This window comes from Pan paniscus, chromosome 21, assembly GCF_029289425.2.
Source record: "Pan paniscus chromosome 21, NHGRI_mPanPan1-v2.0_pri, whole genome shotgun sequence".
In the NCBI taxonomy this organism is placed as follows: Eukaryota; Metazoa; Chordata; class Mammalia; order Primates; family Hominidae; genus Pan; species Pan paniscus.
In genome coordinates, this window is record NC_073270.2 from 53319179 (window position 1) to 53343220 (window position 24042).

Below are 24042 nucleotides of genomic sequence, written 5' to 3' on the forward strand. Positions count from 1 at the left end.
TCTCTGGTGATGAAGGTTTAAAATAAAAACCTAAAACTAAAACAGGGGCCATGTTGTCCAAGATGGACTCAGATTCCTGAGCTCAAGCAATCTTCCCGCCTCAGCCTCCTGAGTAGCTGGCGTTACAGGTGTGCGCTGCCGTGCCTGGCCTGGTGATGCAGGTTTTGGTAATGTAGATGTCATCAGTAAACCATTAATTCTACTAGAAAATTTAATGTCCCTGTTACCTTCTCAGATGTCTAATGTTTCTGGAACTTCTCACATTTAGTTTTATGTCAGTATGATTTGGTTTTTGTATGTGTGATTGATTAAAATCTGAATTGTGAAAAGGGATAATCTTGTTTTTGATAAAGAAAAAAAATACTGTCCTAAGAAATCTGCTAGGATTGTTGCCTTTGCAGAATCTTTTTTCCAGACAAGTTTAACTCACCAGCAAATTTACTAACAGTTCTATACTTACAGGATCCTGGTATATAGTAGTACTCCTTTCCAGGTTCCTGGTAGGCAAGCCAATCATTGTTCTGTGACTATTTGCGAATCTCTCTGGTTTAATTATACACTTCCTTGGAGGGGAGAATTTTGTACCTGGCTTGTCTTTGTGTTACTGAACTGAACTGGGTCTATTTTTCTGTGTATGCAATGGAAAGCTGAACACTAAGCACCAAGTTTTTGTAGGAAGAAAAGTTTTTTGCAAGGCTGCTGTGTAAGGAGACAGGAGTTGGGCTCAAATCTGCCTCTCTGAACTAGAGTTTGGGTGCAGGTTTTATATTTGGAGAGTAATGAGGTGTGATCTGAGTGGATCCTGCCATGGGGTGATGTCAAGGCTTGATTTGGTTGCATCTTCTGTCCTGCCATGTGGTGTCTGCTCTTATTCATTCGCTGTTCCTCAGTTTGATCATTTAGATTCCACCCATGGTTGCATTCTTTGTTCATCTGGGCATGCTGACTTTACATGATCTTCCACCTGGGGGTCCAGCAGTTAACATTTGGGTCCAAGGGTGCAGATTGGCGGGGTCAGCATTCCTTTGAGAAGTAGGAAAACCAGCACTATAACACTGGAGTATTAATCTAGGCCCTCTCACCACCTTCTACACGAGGCAGCAGTAATTGTTTCCTAGGTCCATTATGCTACTAGATACTTTCTGACTCAAATTCCTTTCCTGGCCGGGCACGGTGGCTCATGCCTGTAATCCCAGCACTTTGGGAGGCCGAGGTGGGCAGATTTCTTGAGGTCAGGAGTTCGATACCAGCCTGGCCAATGTAGCGAAACCCTGTCTCTACAAAAATTAGCTGGGCATGGTGGCATGCACCTGTAATCCCAGCTACTCGGGAGGCTGAGGCAGGAGAATCGCTTTAACCTGGGAGGCAGAGGTTGCAGTGAGCCGAGATCATGCCCCACTGCACTCTAGCCTGTGCAACAGAGTGAAACTCCATCCCCCACCCCCATCCCCCCCAAAAATCCTTTCCTTATCCCACCTCTTTTGTTCCTTAGGTGCTAACCCCACCCCATGACCCTCCTTCGTCTTTCCTAATAAAGGAAAAAACATAAGAGAACCATTTTAGAAGTCAAACCTGATTTAAAACAGGGCCAGAAGATCTTAGAGGTTCTTTACAGAAGTTCTGCCTACCTTTTCTCCCTTCATCTTACACGAATTAAATTGGATAGCATAAAAATTCAAGTTAAAAAACATAACATTCGGTCCCGTATGGTGGCTCACACCTGTAATCCCAACACTTTGGGAGGCTGAGGCAGACAGATCACTTGAGCTCAGGAGTTCAAGGCCAGCCTGGGCAACATGGTGAAACCCTGTCTCTACAAAAAATATAAAAATTAGCTGGGTATGATGGTGTGTGCCTGTAGTCCCAGCTCCTTGGGTAGTTGATGTGGGAGTATTGTTTGAGCCTCGGAGGTCGAGGCTGAGGTGAGCCATGACCATACCACCACACTCCAGCCAGTCTGGGCACAGAGTGAGATCCTATCTCAAAAAGAAAAAGAAAAAAGCTACAACTTTGGTGCACAAAATTATTAAAAATATTATATAAAATTACCTTCAGGCTGTGTGTATAAGTAACATAAATGAATTTTATGTTTGGACTTGGGTTTCTTCCCCTAGATATCTCAGTATGCATATGCAGATATTTAAAAAATCTGAAAAAAATTCGAGACACTTATGCTTCCCAGCATTTTGCATAAGGGATAGTCACCCGGCACTACCTAGAGTTTTCTTTTTCCTTTGTTGTGAGCCACATGTAATGTGCCTCCCATTCCCTGCTCACTGATTTTCTCCCCTCTAATTTTAGTTTCAGAAGCACAACAGACCTTTCCATAATGCAGCTAGATTGTGGTTGGCTCTCCCCATATACTGTCTGCAGACTACACTACGTGGAATGTCCATGGCTATAATATGTTTGTTACTTGTAACTTGTGAATATATCATTTTTCCTTTCCCCCATACCAACAGATCTACCAATTCCAGCATGAAAGCTACTAACTTTAGGGCGTAATTATGGTTGTTATCTTGGTTCGATACCATTGGAATTAGTGGCAATCATATTGTTGCTTTATTGTTAAATTTGGAAATTCATAAGGTAAAGTGAATGTTCTTACTGGTTCACTTATTTATTGCAGCAGAACCTGCACACCATTTCTTCAAGTGCAAAAGCCTGCTGTTTATATGTTCATGTGTTTTACTGCAGATTATTTTGAAGAACGGTCTCTCATTTCCTTGCTAATATTTTGTTTTGGTGGTCAAAATGCATCCTTTTATAGAAGGCAAGAAAACATCTGAGCCTTTCCTCTGGCCTTTGCTTGTTGGCTTTATCCATCCCTCCCTAATCTGATAATTTTTGGACTAGGGCATTTAAGCATTTGATTCTGCCAGGGTATTAATGTTGTCTTTATTCTCTGTTGAGCACTGATTTGGACAAATGAATACCCCCACAAGTTCAGAGTACCCATCTGTTTTGATCACTTTTCAAGATTCAGAACTGGTCTCCACCACCTCCACTTTGCATTATCCATTTTTATAAACTGTGACAGAGTATATATTATATATGCTATGCCTGACTTTTATTTTAATTAATTAGTTAATTAACTTATTTTTGAGATGGAGTTTTGCTTTTGTTGCCCAGGCTAGAGCGCAATGGCATGGTCTTGGGTCACTGTAACCTCTGCTTCCCTGATTCAGATGATTCTTCTGCCTCAGCCTCCTGAGTAGCTGGACTACAGGCGCATGCCATCACACCAAACTAATTTTTTGTATTTTTAGTAGATATGGGGTTTCACCATGTTGACCAGGCTGGTCTCAAACTCCTGACCTCATGTGATCCACTCACCTCGGCCTCCCAAAGTGCTGGGATTCGAGGCATGAGCCACTGCGCCTGGCCCTGACTTTTGTTTTTTAATTTTTATTTTTTTGTGTGTGGAGATGGTGTCTTGCTATGTTGCTCAGGCTGATCTTGAACTCCTGGCCTCAAGCGGTCCTCCTACCTCAGCCTTTCAAAGTTCTGGGATTATAGGCATGAGCCACTGCGCCTGGCCCTATGCTTGACTTTTCAAACAGAAGTAGTGATTATATGGTACAATAAGACATCTACTCAAATTCCTAGGAAGAGGTGGTGTACTTGATAGCTTTTGTTTGTTTCATATATCCAGGGAAGGGAAAAATGGGAAGACTTAATTTTTTTGAGAGAGAATCTCGCTCTGTCAGTCTGGCTGGAGTGCAGTGGCATAGTCTCGGGTCACTGCAACCTCTGCCTCCCAGGTTCAAGTGATTCTCCTGCTTCAGCCTCCTGAGTAGTTGGGATTACAGGCGGATGCCATGGTCGCCTGGCTAATTTCTGTATTTTTAGTAGAGTTGGGGTTTTGCCATGTTGGCCAGGCCAGCCTTGAACTCCTGACCTCAAGTGATTTGCCCGCCTTGCCTCCCAAAGTGCTGGGATTACAGGTGTGAGCCACCACGCCCGGCTGGAAGACTTAATTTGTGGGTGACTAATCATAATGCTTAAATGAAGAAAAGACAATAAAATTCAATCCCTCCTCTTCTTTTTGTCCTCAGGATTAAAATACTTGCTGGATGGTGGACTCAGAGACCAATAAAAATAAACTGCTTGAACATCCTTTGACTGGTTAGCCAGGTAATTCAGCTTTAGTTTGATTTGATCCTTTGTAATTTTTTGTCTTCAACCTTCTGAAGATATTACCCTCCTCTTTAATTTATGATTTAATTAAAACTATTTATGCTTCATGTTTTTCTCTTTAATGCTTATTAAATGAATGTGCTTAGAGTACTTGAGTGAATACGTATGTGTATGTACAGTTGGCCCTTGAACAACTGAGGACTGGGGACACTGACCCCTTGTTCAGTAAAAAATGTGCAGAACTTTCGACTCCCCCCAAACTTAACTACTAATAACCTCCTCTTGCCTAGAAGCCTTACTGTTAATATAAACAGCTGATTAACGCATATTTTGTATGTTACATATATTATATCCTGTATTCTTACAATAAAGTAAGCTAGAGAAAAGAAAATGTTATTAAGAAAATTATGGCCAAGTGCAGTGACTCATGTTTATAATCCTAGGACTTCGAGAGGCTGAGGTGGTTATATCACCTGAGTCCAGGAGTTTGAGAACAGTCTGGGCAACAGAGCGAAACCCCATCTCTACAGAGAATGCAAAAACTAGCCAGACATAGTGGCCTGTGCCTTAGTCCCTAGCACTAGAGACACTGAGGTGGGAGGATTGCCTGTGCCCATGAGGTTGAGGCTGCACCTCAGCTGTGATTGTGCCACTGCACTCTAGCCTGGGCAACAGAATGAAACCCTGTCTCCAAAAAGAAAAAAAAGAGATAGAAAAAAGGAGAAAATTTTAAGGAGGCTGGACATGGTGGCTCACTCATATGCTCACAACTATGATCCTAGCACTTTGGGGATTGGAGGTGGGAGGATCACTTGAGGCCAGGAGTTGGAGACCAGCCTAAACAACACAGTAACATCCCCAGTTCTACAAAACACACAAAAAATTAGCTAGCTAGGTGGTGTGCGCTTGTAGTCCTAGCTGCTTGGGAGGCTGAGGTGGGAGATTGCTTGATCTCAGGAGTTTGAAGCTGCAGTGAGCTATGACTGCACCACTACACTTCAGCATGGGCAACAGTATGAAACCTTGTCTCTAGAAAATAAGTAAATAAATAAATAATTAAAAAGGAAAGACATGGCCGGATGTGGTGGCGCATGCCTGTAATCCCAGCACTTTGGGAGGCCAAGGTGGGTGGATCACCTGAGGTTAGAAGTTTGAGACCAGCCTGGCCAACGTGGTGAAGCTCCGTCTCTACTAAAAACACAAAAATTAGCCGGGCATGGTGGCGTGTGCCTGTAATCCCAGCTACTCGAAAAGCTGAGGCAGGAAAATCACTTGAACCTTGGAGGTGGAGGTTGTAGTGAGCTGAGATCATGCTACAGCACTCCAGCCTGGGCAACAGAGTGAGACTTCATCTCAAAAAAAAAAAAAAGTCATAAGGAAGAGAAAATATACATATTATTCATTAAGTGGATCATCATAAAGGTCTTCATTCTTTTCGTGAGGTTGAGTAGGCTTGAGGAGGAGGAGGAGAAAGAAGAGGAAATGTTGGTCCTACTGTCTTAGGCATGGCAGAAATAGAGAAAAATCTGCGTATAACAGAACAAATGCAGTTCGAATGTGTTGTACAAGGGGTTATGGTATTCGTATATATGTATATACATACAAATACAAACATAATTTTGGGGGAAGAGAAGAAATTCCCCCTCCTTACGTGTGAATATTTTAATGGCATTTAGTCAAACATCTGAATTAGCCTAACTTACATTTGCTGTTTCACCTTGTGAAGACAAATTTCCCCAGATTGCTTGTGCTGGCAAATAACATTTCATCTAACCCCTTTCTTAACTTTTTTTTTTTTTTTTTTTTTTTTTGAGACAGAGTCTCCCTCTGTCACCCAGGCTGGAGTGCAGTGGTGTAATCTCGGCTTACTGCAGCTTCTGCTTCCTGGATTCAAGCAATTCTCGTGCCTCAGCCTCCCAAGTAGCTGGGATTACAGACGTGCACAGCCACATCCGGCTAAGTTTTGTATTTTTGGTAGAGATGGGATTTCACCATGTTGGCCAGGCTGAAACTCCTGGCCTCAAGTGACGTGCCTGCCTTGGCCTAAAGTGCTGGGATTATAGGCGTGAGCCACTGCGCCTGGCCCCTTTTCTTAACTTTTAATATTACATCAGAATAGGAAAAATGAGAATAGAAAAAGCTGTCTGGTTGCCGAGAAAACAGTCATGCTTTGCTTAGCTAAATTTCTTTTGGTAATCCCATCATTCTCTTGGTTAGCTAGGTTTGAAATCTGAGTTGTCTTTGAATCCCACCGTACTCTGATTCATTTGGTAAGCAGGCTTTATCTGGCTTTCTATTTTCATGTGTCCTGTATTTGTTCCACTTTCTGTTCCTAATTTTAGCTTCCGAGGCCAAGACCCCGTAATTTCATGAGGGTGTTTGTCCTTGTCTCTACTGCTTCCTTGTCCACTCACTTAAAATTTAGCTAGATTTTCCTAAATGTATACTTTTAGCCAAGCTTATGTTGTGCTCTAAGTTTTGTGCTACCTTTCCTTGGCTTACAGAAAGAAAAAGTACAAACTCCCTTCTCTGACATTTCAAATGGTACTTTGTCTGAGAATCTATCCAAGTTACCAGCCTTAGGTCTTGCAATTTCCCTGTAAAATCACTCAGTTAATTGTGATATATACCCATTCTTCTGAACATGGCAGAGAACTATCTCCACAGGTTTTTTTTTTTTTTTTTTTTTTTGCGACGGAGTTTGTTACCCAGCTTGGAGTGCAATGGCACGATCTTGTTTCACTGCAACCTCCACTTCCAGGGTCAAGTGATTCTCCTGCCTCAGCCTCCCGAGTAGCTGGGATTACAGGCACCCGCCACCCTGCCCGGCTAATTTTGTATTTTTAGTAGAGACGGGGTTTCACCATGTTGGCCAGGCTGGTCTTGAACTCCTGACCTTAGGTGATCTACCTGCCTCGGCCTCCCAAAGTGCTGGGATTACAGGTGTGAACCACTGTGCTCGGCCAATTTTTTCTTTTTTAAATACCTTTTATTTGGAAGTATACATTTACAAAAGTTACAAAAATATAGTATAAAGAACATCTGGATATCCTTTATCCAGACTTACCCACTTGCTTTATTATTTGTATTTGTGCTGTCCTACTCTCTTTTCTCTTGTTCTACCAACGTAAACACACACACAATTTTTTTTTTTAACCATTTGAGGGTGAGTTACATATGTTATGCTTCTTTCCCCTAATACTTCTGTTGTATTCCTACAAATAGGGTCATTCTCTTATATAACCATGGTACAGTTAATAACTTCATAAATGGACATCGATGAAATCTATCGCCCATATTCCAGTTTTGTCAGTTGACCTAAGAAAGTCTCTTGTAGCATTTTCTATGCTTCCTGTATAGACTACAGTCTGGGGTCAGGTTCTGCATTCAGTTATTATTTCTCTTTGGCCTCCTTTTTCCTGGGATATTTTCACAGCCTGTCTTTATCTCTTATGACATTGGCATTTTTGAGAACACAACCCTTCCCTAACCCCCTTACTCTCTTCAATGGAGATGTTCTTCATTTTATGTTGGTCTGAAATTTCCTTGTGATTAGATTAAGATGTTATGGATTCTTGGCAGGAATACTGCATCCGCAATGTGATACTCTGAGATGGGGTCATATGATGTCCATCTGTCCCTTATTGTGATGCAAATTTTGATCCCTTGGCCAAGGTGTTGCCAGATTTCTCCACTGTTTGGTTTTTTTGCCCTCTCTTTTGCCAAGCAATAAGCAGCTTGTGGGGAAACAATGCAGATATTCTGATTCTTTTCACGGTTTCTTCTAGATTTAGCATCCATTGACTCTTGTCTGATCCAGCTTTTTATTGTGATGATTGCAAAATGGTCATTTTTTTCTTTCCAGCATTCCTTTCCCATTACCCGTCAGATCTTGGCTGTATTCCATAATCAATAGCCCTATGTATTGGTGATGGATTCATGAATTCCTATTTTTTGAATGGTTTACAATTCACTTACCCTGCTTAATTATTTTAGTGCTCAAATTGTCCTAGAAGTTTGGCTAGTGAAGCTCCTGTAAGTGGGCCGCTGTGTCCTTGTGGGGAATAAAAGTTTTAGAGACCAAGATCTCTCTGAGTGCTAGGTGTCCTCACTACTTCTGGGCTGTTTTCTCATCTTGGCCTTTTTAGTGGATAGAGCTAGGAAATAATATGCATGCTTATACACATACATGTACATATACATACTCATACAGTCATCCCTTCGTACCTGAGGGTGATTGGGTCTAAGACCCTTTGTGTGCACCAAAATCTGCTGATGCTTAAGTTCTTTAAACTATAAAGTAGCAATTGTATTTGCATATAACCCATGTTCAATTTCTTGTATGCTTTAAGTCATCTCTAGATTACTTATAAGAATCTAACACAGTGTAAATACTGTGTAGGTTGTTGTTAAACTGTATTTTTTAATTTGTATTTTATTGTTGTATTGTTTTTTTAAATTTATTTTTTGAGTATTTTTGATCCATGGATGCAGAATCCACGATACAGAGGGCCGACTTCGCATGTGTTCATTGAAACATACATGTACATATTTTAGAAATCATGAGCTTATATCAGTATGTACATCTTTATTCCATGTCTACAGGGTTCTTTGTACTTCATTTTTTATTTTTATGTCCCTTATTATTATGTGGGAATCCTGACTCTCAACCTTAGTACATTTACTCATTTGCCTAATCCTCTAATACATCTAAAATAATTTCAGAATTGGTTTTTTCATTTCACTGCAATAAACAAACTGAAAATGAGTGGAGCATTTGTCTATAATTCTTCTCCACCTCCCAATTTTACCCAAGACTGAGAGTAAACAGTTAAAATTTAAATTGCTTGGATTAGCCCTCCATACCCTTTCTCCACCCCACTTTTTTTTTTTTTTGAGGCAGTCTTGGTTGCTCAGGCTGGAGTGCAGTGGTGCGATCTTGGCTCACTGCAACCTCTGCCTTCTGGGTTCAAGGGATTCTTCTGCCTCAGCCTCCTGAGTAGCTGCAGCTACAGGTGCGTGCCACCATGCCCAGCTAATTTTTGTATCTTTAATAGAGACAGGGTCTCACCATGTTGCCCAAGCTGGTCTCCAACTCCTGAGGTCAGGCGATCCGCCCGCCTCTGCCTCCCAAGGTGCTGGGATTACAAGAGTGAGCCACCACGCCCGACCTCCACCCCACTTTTACTTCCCACCTTACTTTCTGTATAAACTAGTTAGGGTATTCATTTGAAACAAAATTAAGTTTATTTACTTGTTTGCTTATGCTGCCTCCCATTCTGATTTTTATTTTTGTAATATGTAGAATAATAACATGCTTTCAAAAGTCAAAATTATACAAAAGGCATACATTGCTTTTGTGTCCCTTCCATGCCATTTTTCTTCAGTTTTCTTAGGTAACCAACTTAAATGTTTTCTGTCTTATCCTTCCCATTTCTTTCTTTTGATGGTATCTGTATGTTTTATTTATTTATTTATACAAAAGATAGCGTACTATATATACTCTTTTGCACTTTGTTTTTTTTTCCTACTTAACTGATATCTCCTGGAAATAATGCCCTATCATGCCAAAGAGATATTTCCCATTCATTTATTTTAATTGTAGTAAAATTTACAGAATATAAAATACAACTTTTTTTTCTATTAAAGACTGAATTTGGCTCTTGTCTCTCAGGCTGGAGTACAGTGGTGCAATCTCGGCTCACTGCAACCTCTGCCTCCCAGGTTCAAGAGATTCTCCTGCCTCAGACTCCCAAGTATCTGGGACTACAAATGCCCAACAGCACGCCCGTCTAATTTTTGTATTTTTTTTAGTAGAGACAGGTTTTCACCATGTTGACCAGGCTGGTTTCAAACTCCTGACCTCAGGTGATCCACCCGCCTCAGCTTCCCAAAGTGCTTGGGAGTAAGTTACAGGTGTAAGCCATTGTGCCGGGCCAGAGGACCAACTTTTGATTAAATTATAGATATCCAGTTCCAGGGCTATTTGTAGAAAAGATGTTCCTTTTTTCTTGGTTTGCTTTGGTAACTTGATTAATTGATTATATTTGCCAAAGTCTCTTTCTGGCCTCTATTCAGTGCCATCCTCATGCCCATATACATTGTCTGATTATAGGACTTTATTTATTTTTTTGAGATAGAGTCTCGCTCTGTCACTCAGGCTGACGTGCAGTGGCGCACTCTCAGCTCACTGCAACCTCTGCCTCCCTGGTTCAAGTGATTCTCCTGCCCCAGCCTCCCGAGTAGCTGGGCTTACAGGTGCCCACTACTAAGCCCAGCTAATTTTTTTTTTTTTTAAGTAGTGACTGGGTTTTGCCATGTTGTCCAGGTTGGTCTCGAGCTCCTGACTCAGGTGATACACCCTCCTTGACCTCCCAAAGTTCTGGGATTATAGGCATGAGCCACTGCACCTGGCTGACTTGAACTTTTAAAGTCTCTTTTATTTGTTCTTTTATCCTGAAACTAGGAAACAAATACAATACCCTCTCCACCAGATTTCACTTGGAATACTTATAAATTTGGATGAAGTCATCTCTTGTTCAGGTTCCCTAAATTTACTGAGTCATTGGCTGCCACTAAGTGACCTTCCATCTGTGAAGCTAGTCCCTGTAAACCAAGAACAGGTACCAGGCCCATAAGCACTGACTTCTTGTATAATGTAAAATCTTTGTTTTCTTTTTTAAAAAATTTTTTAATTTATAAGATGTTTATTTAAAATGTTTTGTGGAAGTGAGGTATCACTATATTGCCTAGGCTAGTCTTGAACTCCTGGGCTCAAATAATCCCCCTGCATTGGTTTCCCCAAGTGTTGGTGCTGGGATTACAGGTGTGAGCTACTGTGTCCTGCCCTACTATCTTTGTTATAGTGGTGGACTTGTCATACGATTATATTATAATTATATGACATTATATCATTATATTGTTCTTAATTATAAGACATAGTGTATGACCTAGATTGTACAATTATTTGTCCAGTTATCCTGGTAAATTTTATTTACCTTTGTCTTGATGGAATTTGATTAAGCCTATGCAAATAACGTTATTAACATGAAAAAATAGACTTAGTTTTTACTTTATTTTGAGGTGGGGTCTCACTCTCTTGACTTACCTGGAGTGCAGTGGTATGATTGTGGCTCATTGCAATCTTGAATTCCTGTACTCAAGCAGTCCTGCCTCAGCCTCCTGAGTAGCTGGGACTACAGGCATGTGCCACCGCTCTCAAATGCCATTTAAAAATTTTCCTACAAAAGCATAATATATTAAATTGTGAGCTAGAGGTAGATGAAGAAGAAAGGAAAAGGGCTTCCTCATATAGCCATCAGAAAACAGAATATTAAAAAATAACACCAGCCTGGGCAATATGGTAAGACCCCGTCTCTACAAAAATAAAAAATAAAAACATTAACTGGGCATTGTGTCACATGCCTGTGGTCCCAGCTGCTGGGGAGGCTGAGGTAGGAGGATCGCTTGACGCTGGGAGGCTGATGCCTCAGTGAGCCATGATCGCACCATCGCACTCCATCCTGGGCAAGAGACCAAGACCCTGCCTCAAAACAAAACAAAAAACAGCTGGGCATGGTGGCTCATACCTGTAATCCCAGCACTTTGGGAGGCTGAGGCAGGTTGATCACCTGAGGTCAGGAGTTCAAGACCAGCCTGACCAACATGGTGAAACCTCTCTCTACTAAAAACATAAAAATTAGCTGGGGGTGGTGATGGGTGCCTGTAATCCCAGCTACTCGGGAGGCTGAGGCACAAGAATCACTTGAACCCCGGGGGGCAGAGGCTGCAGTGAGCCGAGATCGCACCATTGCATTCCAGCCTGGGAAATAGAGTAAGATTGTGTCTCAAGACAAAAAACAAAAAACAAAACAAAAAAAAAAAAAAAGAAAAAACCATAGTCTGAAACAACTGGTTAAATTTCTGTCACTAGTTCATTTAGTCCTATGCAGTTAATTCTGTTTCTCTTAGTCTTATTCTGTAGTCACTTTTAAGTTGTCTGCTTAGATGTTTAAGATACCTAGACATTTTGGCCTTTAGTATAGTTTTAAAATTTAAAAATGTTAGCTCAGTAGTTCATTGCCCAGAGTGTTTCATAAATTATCAAGATTTAAAGGTACTTTGTACAGTCTTTTGCATGAGAATCTTCAACTGTCCTTTGAAGACAAATTATAGCATATGAGTCCTCAAGGGAAGCATCGGAGAGTAGCAGAAGCCATCACCCATTTGACAGTAAGACATTTCTGGTACTCTTCATTCATCTTTATAGATGTGCATTTTCATCTGATGCCCCTTTCCCTTTGGCCTGAAGGATATAATTTCATTTCCAGAATTGTTTATCACTGATTGTCTCAACTTTTATTTATCTGAAAATGTCTTTATTTCACCCTATTTTTGAAGGTTTGGTTCACTGGATAGAAAATTCTGGGTTGTTGATTTTTTTATTTCAGCACTTTAAAGTTGTTGTTCTGTGGTGTTGTAACCTCCTCCCCTTTTTTTTTGAAGAGTTGATTTTTAATCTTGTTCTCAGTATGTGTGGTCTTTTTTTCTTGTGGATACTTTTAAGATTTTCTTTTTACGTTTGGTTTAAAATAGTTTGACTATGTATTTAGGTCTAGTTTTCTTTGTATTTATCCTGCATGGTATTCTTTGAGCTTCTTGGATTTGTAAATTTGTGTTTTCATCAAATATGGAAAGTTTTGGCCATTCTTCAACTACTTTTTCTGCATCTCTGCTTCAATTTAATTCTCCTTCCTCTGAGACTCCAATCATACTTGCTAGGCCATTTGATTTTCTTTTGTTTTGAGGTGGAGTTTCGTTCTTGTACCCCAGGCTGGAGTGCAATGGTGCTCTTTTGGCTCACTGCAACCTCCGCCTCCTGGGTTCAAGCAATTCTCCTGCCTCAGCCTCCTGAGTAGCTGGGATTACAGGTGCTTGCCACCACACCTGGCTAATTTTTTTTGTATTTTTAGTAGAGATGGGGTTTTGCCATGTTGGCCAGGCTGGTCTTGAACTCCTGACCTCAGGTGATCCATCTGCCCCAGCCTCCCAAAGTGCTGGGATTACAGGTGTGAGCCACCAGGCCCAGCTGACCATTTGATATGTTTATAAGTCATTAAGGTTCTAACCATTTTTCTTCAGTCTTCTTTCTTTCTCTTCTTCAAATTGGATAATTCTTTTGATATCCCTTCAAGTTCAGTGACTTTTTCTGCCAACTCAATTTCTAAGCACTATTCAACAATGAAATACTTTTACCTCTTATTTCATTCCTACAGCCCTGTGTTGGGGTTGATAGAGGCTTCAGAAAAGGTAACAGGTTTATCAAAGTTATATACCTAGTTTGTGGCAGAACTGAAATTAGAACCTAACTTGATTGTTTACAAACTACAGACCATTTTCTTTCCATAATGCCATGATCTTTATCTTCTAATAAGTTGCTGTCATTTAAAATGTTCATACTGTAACTGGTGTGAGTGGTGGTCCTGGTAGGGGATGCTACTTAATTAACAACATTGTCAAATTGCAGAAAATTGAAGTTCTTCTCATTTAAAAAACGGTTTTCAGTTGAAGAATTTAAGTATCCTGAAGTCAGTAATACCTTGAACTAATCTTTTTAGATGACATTCCTCCAGCAGTGAAAGCATGTCTGTGGTTACTCAACAGAAAAATTTAATTCTAATGACAGACTGTTTTTTTGAGACAGAGTTTTGCTCTTGTTGCCCAGGCGGGAGTGCAGTAGTGTGATCTCCTCTCACTACAACCTCTGCCTCCCAGGTTCAAGCGATTTTCCTGCCTCAGCCTCTCAAGTAGCTGGGGTTACAGGCATCCGCCACCACACCCCGCTAATGTTTTGTATTTTGTAGAGATGGAGTTTCACCATGTTGGCCAGGCTGGTCTTGACCTCCTGACCTCAGGTGATCCACCTGCCTCGGCCTCCCAAAGTGCTGGGACTACAGGCCTGAGCCACTGCACCCAGCCACCACATACGTTTTAAAATCAAGACTTTGGAATCCCAGACTGCGGTATCATTCATTGTCTCGGAAATTAACTCTTCGGAGTACCTCCTCTTGAGTTGATGGATTTTTTTTTTTTTTTTTTGAGACAGTCTCGCTCTGTCGCCCAGGCTGGAGTGCAGTGGTGCGTCGCGGCTCACTGCAAGCTCCACCTCCCGGGTTCATGCCATTCTCCTGCCTCAGCCTCAGGGGTAGCTGCGACTACAGGCGCCCGCCACCACGCCCGGCTAATTTTTTTTGTATTTTTAGTAGAGATGGGGTTTCACCATGTTAGCCAGGATGGTCTCGATCTCCTGACCTCGTGATCCGCCTGCCTCGGCCTCCCAAAGTGCTAGGATTACAGACGTGAGCCACTGCGCCCGGCCAAGTTGATGGATTTAACTTCATGAAAATTTTTTAAACCAGTTTTTGTGTCATCTTAGTTAAAATAAGAACATTATAAAGTTTGGTAAAGGAGTGAAAGCATTACTAAGCCAGGATAATTATCAAGTGCCTTTATATAAACATTTTCCTAAAATTCTAGTTTCTAAAGTTCTGTTAGAACCTTATAAGATAATTAGTAGTATGGGAAAAGAATTACTGGCATAAGAATGACATTCTTAGTTGTAGTAAGCGTATTTATATTTCTCCTTCAGTTTATTTTGAAATTAAATTTCTAAAGTTTAAAGGTAAACATTTTAATTATAAATTCTGCATTCATGCCTTCTAATTAAAATATGAACCAAATTCATAGAAATCCTATAAAGCAACGATTACTTAAAAACCAAACAACTTAAGTGAATTGTTTTTAGGTTTGTATTGCCTTATGTATAAAAATCAACATTTGTTGATTTTGCCTTGGATATAACACCTCTCATATTTAAAGCCAGAAAACACATGTTGCCAGATGGGAACTAGGAAGAGTAGTAGTCTCATCTTGGCATCATTTTCCTCATAATGACCAGTTCACTTGTTTTACACATAATCTCAGGTTCTTTCCAGCTTTAATTTTCTATGATTGACGGATCAGATTCTACATTACAGAACCTTTTAGTTACCTGCTAACTGCTATTACACCACTCAAGATGCGTGATAACCAGTCAGATTAGAAGATGAAAGTCTTGGACAGGTGCAGTGGCTCATGCCTGTAATCCTAGCACTTTGGGAGGCCTAGGTGGGCAGATCACTTGAGGTCAGGAGTTCGAAACCAGCCTGGCCAACATGATGAGCTCTCGTCTCTACTAAAAATACAAAACAATTAGCCTGGCGTGTTGGCAGGCACCTGTAATCCCAGCTACTCAGGAGGCTGAGGCAGGAGAATCGCTTGAACCTGGGAGGTGGAGGTTGCAGTGAGTGGAGATTGTGCCCCACTGCACTCCAGGCTGGGCGACAGAGCAAGACTCTGTCTCAAAAAAAAAAAAAAAAAAAAAAAAAAAAGATGAAAGTCTTCATGATATTGCTGGGCACGGTGGCTCACGCCTGTAATCCCAGCACTTTGGAAGGCTGAGGCGGGCAGAATACCTGATTTTTTTTTTTTTTGGAGACAGTTTTGCTGTTGCCGCCCAGTCTGGAGCGCAGTACCGCGATCTCAGCTCACTGCAACCTCTGCCTTCCGAGTTCAAGTAATTCTCCTGCCTCAGCCTCCTGAGTAGCTGGGATTACAGGCACCCGCCACCACGACTGGCTAATTTTTGTATTTTTAGTAGAGATGGAATTTTGCCACGCTGGCCAGGCTGGTCTCGATCCCCTGACCTCAGGCAATCCGCCTGCCTTTGCCTCCCAAAGTGATGGGATTACAGGCGTGAGCCACCACGCCCAGCCTTTAAAATGACCTTTTTTTTTTTTTTTAAAGACACTCTCACTCTGTCACCCTAGTTGGAGTGCAGCGGCGCCATCTCGGCTCACTGCAACCTCCGCCTGTTGGGTTCAAGCGATTCTGCTGCCTCAGCTTCCCGAGTAGCTGGGACTACAGGCACGTACCACCATGCCCAGCTAATTTTTTATTTTTAGTAGAGATGGGGTTTCACCATGTTGGCCAGGCTGGTCTCAAACTTCTGACCTCAGGTGATCCGCCTGCCTCGGCCTACCAAAGTGTGCTGGGATTACAGGAGTGAGCCACCACGCCCGGCCTTAAAATAATTTTTTACAGGAGATGTCTATAGGGATAGGTCAAGAATCTACAGTCCTTGGCTGGCGCTTAACTTGCAAAGGACTGTGATTTATAACTGGTTTTAAATTTTTTAGACTGGTGGGATCTTCCACTTGGTGTGGCTGGAAAAGAGTGATTTATTATTGGAAGTCCAGTAAGGCCAGTTCTATCTAAACTGTTAGAATAGCTGTAAGTGATGTGGCTTTACTGAGATTCCATGAAAAAAATAAAATATTTGATGCCATGACATAAGGCTTTTTTTTTTTTTAATTTTTTGGTGGGATTGGTTAAAAGCTTGGCTCTGAAGTTAGAATGACTTGGATTTAATTTCTAGCTCCACCACTTACTAGATGTATGACTTTGGGTTGAGTTTACCTTTCGATGTCTCAGTGTTTTCAAGTGAAGTAGGGATAATGTTGAACTGTACTTTCATCTAGCTCACTATTCTGTGTTTCATAGGGCTGTCAGGAGGATTAAATGGGAGTAATAAGTGGAATGCATTTATCACAATACCTCACTCAGATGTTAGAGCAAGTATTTGTTCACATAGTGATTTTTTACTTTAAACACTAAAATTACACATTATTTTTATATAAATAGTATATATTATTTGAATTATGAAGTATACTTTGAAGGCTATTCTTGAACTCACTACTTGAACTGAAGAACGGGACGGTCAGTTCGTACAGTGTACCTGCTCCGTGAATCTTTCTTCCCGAAGTCATCCTGCTTCTATCCTTGAAGTCACAGCTATCTTTGAGTTAATAATTAACTTCATTTAAAAAACTTTGAAAAAGTCTCATTTGGATGTGTCCTTGAACAATGTTTAGTTTTCTTGTTTTTTTTAGCTTTCCAAAAATATAATGGATGTAATGTGGTGGCTTTCTAAATTGTAAGATCCAACCATGTTGTGTATAATTCATTTTTACCATCCCTGTATTGTATTCTTTTGCATGGCTTCGTTAGAATTCATTTTTCAAATCTGCAATTGATAAACATTAGAGTTTCTTCTAGCTTTTGAAGTGTGAACAACGTTGCAATGATCATTTTTTGTATCTCGTTTAAAATATTTTTATTGCTCTAAAGTTTTAAACAAACTTGATTTTAACTGCTAATATATTTGCTTTCAGTGTGGTGGTATTACTTTAGAAAAAGTAAATTTTCTTTCTTTTTTTAAATTTTAGACAGGGTCTCACACTGTTGCGCAGGCTGAACTGCAGTGCCATGATCTTGGCTTACTGCAGCCTCTGCCGCCCAGTCTCAAGCGATACTCCCACCTCAGCCTCTTGAGTAGCTGGGACTACAGGCGCTTGCCACCACACTTGACTAATTAATATTTTTATATTTTTGGTAGAGATGGGGATTTCAACATGTTGCCCAGGGTGGTCTCGAACTGAGCTCAAGCGATCCACCCGCCTCGGCCTCCTAAAGTGCTGGGATTACAGGTGTGAGGCACCATGCTAAGCCAAAAGTAAATTTTCTTACTGAAATGTTTTATACATTGTTTCTTGTTTTATTAGCTAAGTTATTTCATATCACTTTTTATTTATCATAGGATTAGCAATAAGCACTGTAATTTTCCTTAAGTACTTGATTTCAAAAAACCAACTTTATTAAAGCATAATATACATACAAAATATTTACCAACCTTACATTTACAATTTAATGAGTTTTGACACATGTGACCATCACCACAGTCATGATATAAAACATTTCTACCATTCCCTAAAGTTCTTTGTGCCTCTGTGCAATCAGTCATCTCCACTGGTCCCTAGCAACCAGACGAAACCTCCAACTGGTCTGCTTTATGTCACTACTGTTTTACCTTTTCTAAAATTTCATGTGAATAGTATTCCCATTTTGTGTGTGTTACACCTTTTATAATTGTCCCACCATTCTTGGATATTCTTTTCTTTTTCATTTTCTCTTTCTTTTTCAGTTTTGGGGAGTTTGTATTGATCTTAAGGCTCTCTGGTCTCCCACTCCTATGTTTGGTCTACTGATGAGCCCATCAAAGGCATTTTGCATTTCTGTTAGTCTTTTTTGATTCTAACCTGTGCTTTTTTTTTTTTTTTTTTTGGGAGGGGGAGATGGAGTTTCGCTCTGTCGCCTAGGCTGGAGTGCAGTGGTGCGATCTCGGCTCACTGTAACCTCTGCCTCCCGGGTTCATGCCATTCTCCTGCCTCAGCCTCCCGAGTAGCTGGGATTACAGGTACTCGCCACCAAGCCCAGCTACTTTTTGTGTTTTTAGTAGAGATAGGGTCTCTCCATATTGTCCAGGCTGGTCTTGAACTCCTGACCTCAGGCGATCCACCTGCCTCGGCCTCCCAAAGTGCTGGGATTACAGGTGTGAGCCACCGCACCTGGCCTAACCTTTATTTACTTTTGATTCCTCCTTAGAGTTTTTATCTCTCTGTACATTACCCATCTCTTCTTGCATGTTGTCTGCTTTCTCCATTAGAGCCCCTTAACATATTAATCATAGTTAAGATTCCATGATTGGTTTTTAGATTTTTAGAATAAAAGTTTTTAAAGAACCTGGCTTTGGCCGGGCGTGGTGGCTCATGCCTGTAATCCCAGCACTTTAGGAGGCCGAGGTGGGTGGATCATGAGGTCAGGAGATTGAGACCATCCTGGCTAACACAGTGAAACCCCATCTCCAGTAAAAAATACAAAAAAATTAGCCGGGCGTGGTGGCGGGCGCCTGTAGTCCCAGCTACTCTGGAGGCTGAGGCAGGAGAATGGCGTGAATGTGGGAGGCGGAGCTTGCAGTGAGCCAAGATCACGCCACTGCACTCCAGCCTGGGCGATAGGGCGAGACTCCGTCTCAAAAAAAAAAAAAAGAACCTGGCTTCTTTACTGTTTACTAGCGAACTTTGGAAGCATCATTTACATGTATTATCAAACCTGTTTTTATTTTATTTTATTTTGAGATGGAGTTTTGCTCTGTCGCTCAGGTTGGAGTGTCGTGGCACAATCTCTGCTCACTGCAACCTCCACCTCCTGGGTTCACGCGGTTCTCCTGCCTCAGCCTCCTGAGTAGCTGGGATTACAGGTGCGTGCCACCATGCCTGGCTAATTTTTGTTATTTTTAGTAGAGACAGGGTTTCACCATGTTGGCCAAGCTGGTCTCGAACTCCTGACCTCAAGTGATCCTCCTGCCTTGGCCTCCCAAAGTGCTGGGATTACAGGCATGAGCCACCACACCTGGCTGAAGCCTATTTTTATTATTAGTGCTCATGATTTCTCATTTAAGAATATACATAATCACACAGCTTACACACAAATATTCATAGCAACAGTATTCATAGTAGCAGAACAACAACTTAAATTTCCATCAGCTGATAGGTGGATAAATAAAATGTGGTGTATCCATACAGTGAAGTATTAGCCAGAAATAAAAAGCAATGAAGTACAGTCATGTAGCATATAACAATGTTTCAGTCAATGAAGGAATAGGACCACATATATGACAGTGGTTCCATAAGATTATACTGTATTTTTACTGTACCTTTTCTATGTTTAGATATGCTTAGATACACAAATACCATTGTATTACACTTGCCTGCACTATTCAATATATTAACATGCAGCATAGGTTTGTTGCGTAGGAGCTGTAGGCTATACCATATAGCCTAGATTTAGGCTGTATTATCTAGGTTTGTTAAGGGACACTCTGTGATGTTTGCACAATGATGAAATGGAATGAAGACACATTTCTCGTAATGTATCCCTGTCATTAAGCTAGGCGTGACTGAACCGATATGTGCTACAATGTGGATGTGTTTGAAAACACTATGCTAAGTAAAAGAAGCCAGTCACAAAGAACTAGATATTGTGTGATGCCATTTATATTAAATGTCCTGAATAGGTAAATCCATAAAGACAAAAATACGTAAGTGGTTGTCAAGGGCAGGGGTGAATGGGTGGAAGGTTGGGTTATATGAGGTTGAGGGGGTGGGAATGGGAGCAGGGGGGAATAACAGCTAAGGGATGTTGAGTTCTTTTTGGGATAATGAAAATGTTCTAAAATTGATTACAGTGAGAGTTACACAACTCTGAAATATACTAAAAGCCAGTCGTGCACTTTAAGCATATAATATGTGAATTAATATCTCAGTAAAGCTGTTAAAGAATCTAGCTGATGTATGCAAAACTGCTAAGAACACTATGATGTCATAAAGAAGTTTTATGGAAAAATATTACTTTCCTCATGACACTGATCTCAAAAGGTTTCCTATCTCAAACATTGTTAGATTTCAAAAATAAGATGTTAATTGCACTCACCTCAAATTTTAAAAAACCTTATTCAGTCTTTTTATAGAGGTCATCCTGTAATTATATGGTCAATATGAATTCCAGCAGCATATCTTTTTCATGTGTCAAGAAAGTTTACATTGAAAAGATTGCATTCTTAAAAAGACCATACCCAGATCCATCTCCACTTTCCTATTTGTCCACTAAACATTTGTGAGATATTTATGGCTATCTTGCGCAATGCCTCCAGAAATCAATGTTTGCTCTCAAGTTTATAACTACAGTTTAAAAAAAATTCACCAAAAAATTCATAATCCTGGTGGATCTGCTGTTTAGGACTAGTTAAGTGCAGTATATACAAGTAGAAAAGCTCCAATTATTTTACTTGAGATGATTTGATGGCTAATTCTCTCACTTCCTTTGTGTGTGTGTGTGTGTGTGTGTGTATTTTACATATTTTATATATATATTTTATTTTTATTTTTTTTTGAGATGGAGTCTTGCTGTGTTGCCCAGGCTGGAGTGCAGTGGCATAATCTTGGCTCACTGCAAGCTCCACCTCCCGGGTTCACACCATTCTCCTGCCTTAGCCTCCCAAGTAGCTGGGACTACAGGCGCCCACCACCACGCCCAGCTAATTTTTTGTATTTTTAGTAGAGACAGGATTTCATCATGTTGGCCAGACTGGTCTCGAACTTGTGACCTCAGACAATCTGCCCGCCTCGGCCTCCCAAAGTGGTGGGATTTCAGGCGTGAGCCACCGCGCATGGCCGCATTTATAATTTTAAAAGCTTAAATGTCTTTTTTTTTTTTTGGCGGGGGTGTGGGTTGGGGGAGATGGAGTCTCAGTCTTTCACCCAGGCTCTAGGGCAGTGGTGTGATCTCGGCTCACTTCAGCCTCCACCTTCCAAGCTCAGTCCTGCCACCTAAGCCACCCAAGTAGCTGGGACTACAGGCGTACACTAGCACACCCAGCTAACGTTTTGTATTTTTGGTAGAGATGGGGTTTTGCCATGTTGCCCAGTCTGGTTTCAAACTCCTGGGCTCAAGTTATCTGCCCTCCTTGGCCTCCCAAAGTGTTGGGATTACGGGCATGAGCCACTGTCCCTGGCAAAAAAAAAAAAAAAAAAAAAAGATAGAATTCAAAAATTCTATCTTGAATTTAGTGTTGCTCATATGACAACTTACTGTAAAAGGTAATTTATTTTAAGTATAGGTCACATACTATACAGGGGATGCTTTCAAAAGACAATTCCTATTGATAATTGTATTTTATTATTAAAGTCAAAGAATGTCTTAGTCTGTTTTCTGGTGTTCTGTTCTAGTGTTCTGGTCTTCTAGGGTTAGAAACTAGGTAGTTTATAAAAGAAAGGTTTATTTAGCACATGATTCTGGAAGCTGGGAAGTCTGAGATCTGGTCAGCTTCTGGTGAGGGCCTTGTGCCATGTTGTAACACCACGGTGGAGAAGTGGAAGGGGAAGCAGGCATGTGCAAAGTTACCAACACAAGAGGTGGTCTCACTTTATAACAACCCACTCTTTAGTCCAAACCTGTGGGAGCAAGAACTCAAGGGAGTGAGAAAGGCATTAATCCATCTTAATGACTTAATTGCCTCTTAAAGGCACCACTTCCGAATACCACATCGCGGACCAAGCCTCAACATGAGTTTTGTGGAGATAAACTATATTCAAACCATAGCAAAGACCAAAGGTTATGGCGGTTTACTTTCTGCTAAGCTTTCAGATATAGACATGAAAATCGTTAGATCGGTAATAATATAGCTTTATAGTACTTAATTTTGTAACTTAAGAAATAGAATTAGCCTAAATATCAGCTCAATAATCTAATAAAAGGTGAACTGCTGTACAAATAGTCCAGTTTGTATCACTGCTATAAATGAGCCTATCTCATGTGCCAAACTTTTAGAGTAATTGCCTTCTTAGGATTTTGTCTGTTTCCAAAAACTTCTAATTGGAGTATGCTTTTGAATCTGTGTAATATTTAACATATAAAGCCTGCATTATTTAGAAGTTGATATTGAAAACCTTTAAACTTCTGACCTCAAATAGAATTTGCTTATGTATAACCATTACATGCAGCTGGTGGGTTCAAAATGGCCTTTTCTGGGTCTCTGCTCTGTGAAAAATAGTATGTATTGGACATGAGTACATGACAGCTGACATTTATCAAGGATAACAGGGGGAGCCATATTCATTTTCACATTTTAAAGCAACTTTGAAAGCTTTGCATGTACACACATGCTCAACATATGTTCCTAAGCTTTAAATATATTTTCCATCATGTATTGCTTATCATTAATATAAGAAACTAAGTGTAAATCTTTAATGAGCTCAATATATTAAACTTATATGAGTACACAAGCATTTGGAAGATCAGCAATGCAGGCTACTTCATTCATTTACATGGAATTTATCTTTTATAGTTTCTGTGCTATTACAAATAATGTAACACATTCCAGATAGCCCTTTTGTTATATAGTGTTTGATTTGGCCCTTCTTTAATTTCATTACCATAAAATTTTGTCCTGTTGTAGAAGACTAAATTGTAGAAATTAACTTTTTTCTAAACCAACTATTGGTATATTGCTGTTCTCTTTGCCAAGCTATTTATAGGGCTATTTTACTGGAGGGTGATATAAATAGAATTGGAATGGCATAATTGTTAGTCTGAGTTCTTAGCCTTTAAAAATTTTCTTTAAATTGTGATAATTCAAAAAGAATTCTAGAATAAAACTGTAAAGCTCATAATGTTGCCAACTTGTTAATTAAAATAACACCTTTTGTGGTTGGTATAGGTTTCAGATACTGTGACCGTTTAATATATTTATATGCAGATCACATTGACTTGCTGCAAGGTAACAGGAGAAATGCTTTGACTTCAGAAGATAAATTGGCCATGCACAGCTGTAATCCTACTGTCTTTTCATTTCCAGACATGATTCAGTAGTTTAAGGCTTTGATTCCTAGGCGCTGAGAAGAAAGTTGAAATTTATTTTTGTGTATGAGAATTTTTACTTAGGTTTTTGATAAGTCTAGTTTGTGGTGTGAAGGTACCATCTAAACTGTTGGTGTTTCCATACTTAAATAGCTCTCACTTAATTTTATTTGAAATATGAGAAGCCTGAGTTTCTTTCCATTTTCCTTTTGGCAGTTGGAAAGGAAGCCATCTTATTAAGAGTGATGAATAGTGAAGGGTTTTTTTTTAGGCTAAATTGCCAGTGTCTTTAGATTAAAAAAAATTGCAGAGCGGTAAGTTATGAACGTTAACATGATTTTTCAAGGAAGAAGTAATCTTTAGTCACTTGTAACCCAAATGCCTTTCCTAATAAGAGTTCCGTTTCTACAAATTCTTTTGACAGAGAAGTGTATGATATCAGAGAGGTTTTTAGAAAACATTTTAAGTGCCATAAGAACAATTCAAGACCACTACCAAAACTTCATTTGAAGATCTTAGCATCTTTGAGAATTTAGTATTTCTCAAGAG

The 24042-nt window shown here is 40.2% G+C and overlaps 1 protein-coding gene across 15 annotated transcripts in view; it reads left to right on the plus strand.

The window, feature by feature from the left end:
* Positions 1 to 24042, plus strand: part of NCOA3 (nuclear receptor coactivator 3) — a 154979-nt gene that overhangs the window by 78376 nt on the left and 52561 nt on the right. For 14 of the 15 annotated variants that reach the window (XM_063601210.1, XM_063601209.1, XM_063601208.1 and 11 more), the window contains exon 2: positions 4059 to 4137. The exons of the other annotated variant lie outside the window; for it this stretch is intronic. The gene's annotated coding sequence lies outside the window, so the exon portion shown is untranslated. The remainder of the gene's footprint in view (positions 1 to 4058; positions 4138 to 24042) is intronic. 15 annotated transcript variants of the gene reach the window in all.